This window comes from Pinus tabuliformis, chromosome J, assembly GCF_031772625.1.
Source record: "Pinus tabuliformis cultivar Carrire ecotype Pingquan chromosome J, CPIR1, whole genome shotgun sequence".
Taxonomy (NCBI): domain Eukaryota; kingdom Viridiplantae; phylum Streptophyta; class Pinopsida; order Pinales; family Pinaceae; genus Pinus; species Pinus tabuliformis.
This window is the reverse complement of record NC_142295.1, coordinates 1,126,752,385-1,126,759,974: the sequence shown is the minus strand read 5'-3', so window position 1 is coordinate 1,126,759,974 and position 7,590 is coordinate 1,126,752,385. Positions and strand designations below refer to the sequence as shown.

General features: G+C 37.5%; 1 pseudogene across 1 annotated transcript; it reads left to right on the top strand.

The window, feature by feature from the left end:
* Positions 1-5,148: 5,148 nt before the first annotated feature.
* On the top strand, positions 5,149-7,386 carry LOC149231038 (cytochrome P450 85A1-like; annotated as a pseudogene). The gene is made up of 6 exons (XR_016247413.1): positions 5,149-5,450; positions 5,614-5,867; positions 5,965-6,045; positions 6,801-6,986; positions 7,064-7,188; positions 7,290-7,386. The product of XR_016247413.1 is annotated as a cytochrome P450 85A1-like (transcript).
* Positions 7,387-7,590: the final 204 nt, after the last annotated feature.

The following is a 7,590-nucleotide window of genomic DNA, read 5'->3' as shown; positions in this document are numbered from 1 at the left end:
GTTCAGTTTTGTTTTGTCAATGAAGTTGCAGACGATAGAATATCATGACCTCGCCCTTCAAATTCGGTCTTCCAAAGATAAAACTCAAGAGCAGACAATGAAAGAAGCAATGAAGGCTCTGTTTTGGCTATCAAATTTAGGAATCCGCAGTGAAGATCACCAAGAAATAAAATAATGAAATCCCAAGGACCAAGAGAAAAAGAGAGTAAAAATAATTCTTAACCTAGTTCTTCCCCATCAAATTTAGGAATCTGTAATAAAGATGGCCAAGAAATACAATAATGTCCAATAAATAATATTAACTATCCATGATTCGGTGGCTGCAGATGGTTTTGATTTTGTCTTTACAGCAGGTAATGAGTATCAAGTCTGGTCCGAAGGCAGAGGCATTTTTGTCAGAATTCTGTAAACTCGTGGAAGGAACCATTTCCATGCCTATAAATCTTCCTGGTACCAGCTACAAACGTGGTTTCCAGTAACATTGAACTAAATGATTGATAAGAAAATATATTTGAAGGAGCATTTTGAATTCCTTCTATAGAACCTACGATTTTGATTTCATCATTGACAATGCGCTTAAATGTTATCCTTTGTATGTCTGGAAGAGTATTTGGATCATATCTATCATCTGGATGATCACCATAAATCGCAATAGGCAATACCAATGCTCACATTCTTCATTATAACATTGTATATATAGACATCATTAACATAATTCCCCTTGTCTGGGGTTGTTTTTATTCTCGAGCCTCTCCTTGAGGTGAAAATACGAAGATCTTGAGCATGGACACCTTTGATGCCAGACATTTCACTGCCCAAAGCAAGACTAGAACTTGTATGTGTTTGTCCAATCACAAAATAGATAATCACACTTTGGCCCACATTTCAATGTGATGGTCCCTTAGCTCAACGCTGGTCAATGCACCACATGCAGGTCAGTCGCTCAACACACCAGTTCGCAGGTTATCCACTCAACACATTGGTTCACTGCAATCTCTCCTCTTTTGCATGCACAACAAGTGACTAGCGATCTGATCATAGATCTCCTCCTAAATTACTAGCTTTGGCGATATTCGACCTACAGTGTGACTTCGGCCCCCTTTTTTACTTCAAACATGCAAGCTCACACCACCTACATGAAACATCAACATGCTGGCTCACACTGTCTTAGACTAGCTCATACACTGGTACACACAACGAGACATGGCTCACACCCAAAGGGCCGACACACTACACGCAGGTAGTCTCTCAGGTTGACTCTCCAGCGTCTGTCAATGCCACACGCATTTCAGCTCTTGCCTCTCCAGATCAATGTCATGCCGATCACCTCTCCAAATTACTGCCACACGTAGATCTACACAAAGATCAGTTACATCTTCGAACAAATCATAAACCATTCATATGTCAATATCGGTTCTTCAAATCTACACCCAGATCAGAAACCATTCACGCTCTGATACCAATTTGAAAATGGAAAACAAAACTTGATGAATGAACCTGCAACTCACAGGTGAGACAAGCTACATGTGGAGGCTACCAAAATAACACTATCAATTCCTCATTGATTAAACAATCAAAGATACATGCATTTATATGATTACATTAAGTTGAGGAGATCAAACAAACTCCTGCAAAATAAGATCTAACTCCTAAATAAAAACAAAATCAAAAGAGCCTAACAAATACTTTCTCCATTATTTCTAAATTCATTTATTTAATTAATTTCAGTCTACCTCCTCAAGAGTTTGAACAATAATACCTCGTATAAGTATTAATTGATGTAAAACTCATGTATTATTTCAATCCACTGTATCATTTATATTTAATTAGTTCTGGTCCACCTCCTCAACCATTTGGACAACAATTTATCAAAAAGATTCTAACTAATAAAAATTAAACCCCATATAAAATTTAATTGATTTGATGTAAATATCATGTATTATTTGAATCCACTTTTTCATTAACATGAATGTGAAGGAGATTCCTAAATCCACCTCTATAGAAAAGTTAATGCTCCGTCCTTACACTCACCTGACAGGAGCTTGATGTCACCGGGACCATTGATCATGGGCATGCATCCATGCATCCATCTCTCCTCACCCAGTTCCGGTGATGCGTGTTCCTGCCTGCCTCCAGCGCCGATGTTCCTGCCCGAGTTTCCCAACGGTTCAGCGTAATCAATGAAAGTAGTGCGCTCCGATGCACTGATAGTAATCACGGCATTAATGTTATTCAAATAATGAGCCCATTTGAATTCAAATTCAAATTTGAATTTAAGCGCCCAAAATTCAGCGCTCATCTACATTTCAGCAACCACATTCGAATTTCTTCAGAGCTTCGTCAACCGGAAAAATCGTACATCTGTATCTCCCGCGGTCATTTCAAATATTTTCGAAAAGGCCGGCCCACTCTTTTGCATATTGATTCTCTGTTCAGTTTTGTTTTGTCAATGAAGTTGCAGACGATAGAATATCATGACCTCGCCCTTCAAATTCGGTCTTCCAAAGATAAAACTCAAGAGCAGACAATGAACGAAGCAATGAAGGCTCTGTTTTGGCTATCAAATTTAGGAATCCGCAGTGAAGATCGCCAAGAAATAAAATAATGAAATCCCAAGGACCAGGAGAAAAAGAGAGTAAAAATAATTCTTAACCTAGTTCTTCCCCATCAAATTTAGGAATCTGTAATAAAGATGGCCAAGAAATACAATAATGTTCAATAAATAACAATAACTATCCATGATTCGGTGGCTGCAGATGGTTTTGCTTTTGTCTTTACAGCAGGTAATGAGTATCAAGTCTGGTCCGAAGGCAGAGGCATTTTTGTCAGAATTCTGTAAACTCGTGGAAGGAACCATTTCCATGCCTATAAATCTTCCTGGTACCAGCTACAAACGTGGTTTCCAGTAACATTGAACTAAATGATTGATAAGAAAATATATTTGAAGGAGCATTTTGAATTCCTTCTATAGAACCTACGATTTTGATTTCATCATTGACAATGCGCTTAAATGTTATCCTTTGTATGTCTGGAAGAGTATTTGGATCATATCTATCATCAGGATGATCACCATAAATCGCAATAGGCAATACCAATGCTCACATTCTTCATTATAACATTGTATATATAGACATCATTAACATAATTCCCCTTGTCTGGGGTTGTTTTTATTCTCGAGCCTCTCCTTGAGGTGAAAATACAAAGATCTTGAGCATGGACACCTTTGATGCCAGACATTTCACTGCCCAAAGCAAGACTAGAACTTGTATGTGTTTGTCCAATCACAAAACAGATAATCACACTTTGGCCCACATTTCACTAAATGATAGATGTGACGGTCCCTTAGCACAGCGCTGGTCAATGCACCACATGCAGGTCAACTCACCACATTAGCATGCAGGTCAGTCGCTCAACACACCAGTGCGCAGGTTATCCACTCAACACATTGGTTCACTGCAATCTCTCCTCTTTTGCATGCACAACAAGTGACTAGCGATCTGATCATAGCTCTCCTCCTAAATTACTAGATTTGGCGATATTCGACCTACAGTGTGACTTCGGCCCCCTTTTTTACTTCAAACATGCAAGCTCACACCACCTACATGAAACATCAACATGCTGGCTCACACTGTCTTAGACTAGCTCATACACTGGTACACACAACGAGACATAGCTCACACCCAAAGGGCCGACATACTACACGCAGGTAGTCTCTCAGGTTGACTCTCCAGCGTCTGTCAATGCCACACGCATTTCAGCTCTTGCCTCTCCAGATCAATGCCATGCCGATCACCTCTCCAAATTACTGCCACACATAGATCTACACAAAGATCAGTTACATCTTCGAACAAATCATAAACCATTCATATGTCAATATCGATTCTTCAAATCTACACCCAGATCAGAAACCATTCACGCTCTGATACCAATTTGAAAATGGAAAACAAAACTTGATGAATGAACCTGCAACTCACAGGTGAGACAAGCTACATGTGGAGGCTACCAAAATAACACTATCAATTCCTCATTGATTAAACAATCAAAGATACATGCATTTATATGATTACATTAAGTTGAGGAGATCAAACAAACTCCTGCAAAATAAGATCTAACTCCTAAATAAAAACAAAATCAAAAGAGCCTAAAAAATACTTTCTCCATTATTTCTAAATTCATTTATTTAATTAATTTCAGTCTACCTCCTCAAGAGTTTGAACAATAATACCTCGTATAAATATTAATTGATGTAAAACTCATGTATTATTTCAATCCACTGTATCATTTATATTTAATTAGTTCTGGTCCACCTCCTCAACCATTTGGACAAGAGTTTATCAAAAAGATTCTAACCAATAAAAATTAAACCCCATATAAAATTTAATTGATTTGATGTAAATATCATGTATTATTTGAATCCACTTTTTCATTAACATGAATGTGAAGGCGATTGCTAAATCCACCTCTATAGAAAAGTTAATGCTCCGTCCTTACACTCACTTGACAGGAGCTTGACGTCACCGGGACCATTGATCATGGGCATGCATCCATGCATCCATCTCTCCTCACCCAACTCACCTGACAGGAGCTTGACGTCACCGGGACCATTGATCATGGGCATGCATCCATGCATCCATCTCTCCTCACCCAGTTCCGGCGATGCGTGTTCCTGCCCGCCTCCAGCGCCGGTGTTCCTGCCCGAGTTTCCCAATGGTTCAACGTAATTAATGCAAGTAGTGCGCTCTGATGCACTAATAGTAATCACGGCATTAATGTTATTCAAATAATGAGCCCATTTGAATTCAAATTCAAATTTGAATTTAACCGCCCAAAATTCAGCGCTCATCTATATTTCAGCAACCACATTCGAATTTCTTCAGAGCTTCGTCAACCGGAAAAATCGCACATCTGTATCTCCCGCGGTCATTTCAAATATTTTCAAAAAGGCCGGCCCGCTCTTTTGCATATTGATTCTCTGTTCAGTTTTGTTTTGTCAATGAAGTTGCAAACGATAGAATATCATGACCTTGCCCTTCAAATTCGGTCTTCCAAAGATAAAACTCAAGAGCAGACAATGAACGAAGCAATGAAGGCTCTCTTTTGGCTATCAAATTTAGGAATCCCCATTGAAGATCGCCACGAAATAAAATAATGAAATCCCAAGGACCAGGAGAAAAAGAGAGTAAAAATAATTCTTAACCTAGTTCTTCCCCATCAAATTTAGGAATCTGTAATAAAGATGGCCAAGAAATACAATAATGTCCAATAAATAATAATAACTATCCATGATTCGGTGGCTGCAGATGGTTTTGCTTTTGTCTTTACAGCAGGTAATGAGTATCAAGTCTGGTCCGAAAGCAGAGGCATTTTTGTCAGAATTCTGTAAACTCGTGGAAGGAACCATTTCCATGCCTATAAATCTTCCTGCTACCAGCTACAAACGTGGTTTCCAGGTATGTAAATCACCCCCAAAAACCAGTAATGCGTTTCTACACACCAGAGTTTGGCAAATGCTGTGAACCCTAAACTAGAATATGCATTAGTGGTGAACGTTTTAGGTGGATTTTCTGGAAACTTGAAGAATAATCAATCACCCGTACTGCTCATTATGTGCAGGCAAGGGAAAATATCCTGAGAATGTTGAGAGAAGTGCTTAAGGAAAGGAGCGCTTCCATGGACACTTATAATGATATGATTGCAATGCTTAAGAAGAAGCCGATGGCGCATCTGCTAATTGCAAGCTCACAGATGAACAGATCTTCGATTTACTAATATCTATTATCAATGCTGGCTACGAAACAGTTTCCACCACAACCATGATGGCTGTCAAGTATCTCCATGACAGTCCCGAGGCTCTCCGAGAGCTTAGAGTGAGTTTAATATAATATAAATATAAATCTGTCCATATCTCTCAGATCTAAGGTTTTTGCTCTGAATATATACATAAACCTGACTGTCTGCTTGCAGGAAGAACACCTAGCAATTCAGAGGAGAAAAAATCCGGGCGAAACTGTCAATTGGGATGACTACAAGTCTATGAAGTTTACTGTATGTGAATCATCATAAACCAGATTTGTTACCAGAGGGGTTTTAGGGGGCAAAATTTGATACTAGACTATTTTGTTAGGATATATTATATTCTTTCATTTGGTTTAAAAGTTTTTTTGTTAGGTATAATATTTAAATTTTTAAAAAATACCTTTGCTTAAATATAATATATACATTTTAGTTTTTTCTTTTTTGTTCGTCAAAAACTTTTTTATCTGTGTTAACAAGAAATGAATTGATATTTTAATCTCCAAGAGATTAAAAATAGTTTATGGTACTATTAATTTTTTATTTTTAGCTTTCTGTAATTCAGTCTTTTTCTTATTCAAATTGATGATAAACTGACCCAACTTTCCAACAATCTTCTTGCCAAAACGACAATGCCAATGTCAAGAAACCAGTGCTAACATATTACCATAACTTTATATATTGCCATAATTTTTCTCTGATGTCTTTGAATGCATCACATTCCAAAATGAAATGTTTTTCTGATTCTATTGCCAAATATTTTTTTGATTCTATTGCCCCAGACCTGCAAAATATACACACTGATTCTCTTAATTTTTTTAGACAAGTAATATATGAAATGCTATTTGAATAATTTTTCAAATCAAAATAGTAATCCAAAATATTATAAATAAACCTCATGTTTAAATCCTTAAATTTTTTTAGTGAAAAATACCTTCACTGAAATTTGATTAACAGATTTTGATTGCTTACCTCGTTGTTTCTTAAGAAGCTTTCATTGATTGCAGGTGATATATGAAACGCTGAGACTTGCAACTGTTGTAAATGGGGTTTTGAGAAAAACAACTCAAGATATGGAAATGAAAGGTTTCATGATTCCCAAAGGATGGAAAATTTATGTTTACATGACAGAAGCCCATCACGATAATTTTCTCTATCCAGACTTCTCCGCATTTAACCCATGGCGATGGCAGGTGCGTATGTAGTTGTTGCATTTAAATCCAATGATATAGAGTAGTCACACAGGGCTAATGTGTATAGCTCTATTCAGGAAAAGAACGGTGACTCCGTCATGTATTTCACGGCTTTCGGAGGAGGAAGCAGGCTCTGCCCAGGCAAGGAATTGGGTTTAGTTCAGATATCCATGTTTCTCCACCATTTTGTCACTCGCTACAGGTAATAATCTATTCCACAGCATTTATTATTGTTATCTCATAATGCCCATTTGATAAATCTGGTAACTCTCGTCTCTTCGGTATAAATTTTATTATTGACAGATGGGAGGAGGTCGGGGGAGATGAAATTTTGAAATTTCCCAGGGTTGTGGCTCCTAAAGGACTTCGCATCAAAGTATCAGAGTACTGAATCAATGAAGAGTACTGAATCAATGAAAATGCCAGAGTGCATCAACCATAGGGCTGTTTCTCTCAAATATACTAAATGTCATGTATAGAGTATCTAAGTTTATGTTTAACCTCCATGTATATCTTCTCTTGAAGAAAGAGTAACTATCATCAAATACATATGATTACATGGATCAATTTTGAAGAGATTATTCTACCTTGTGATGTGAAACAA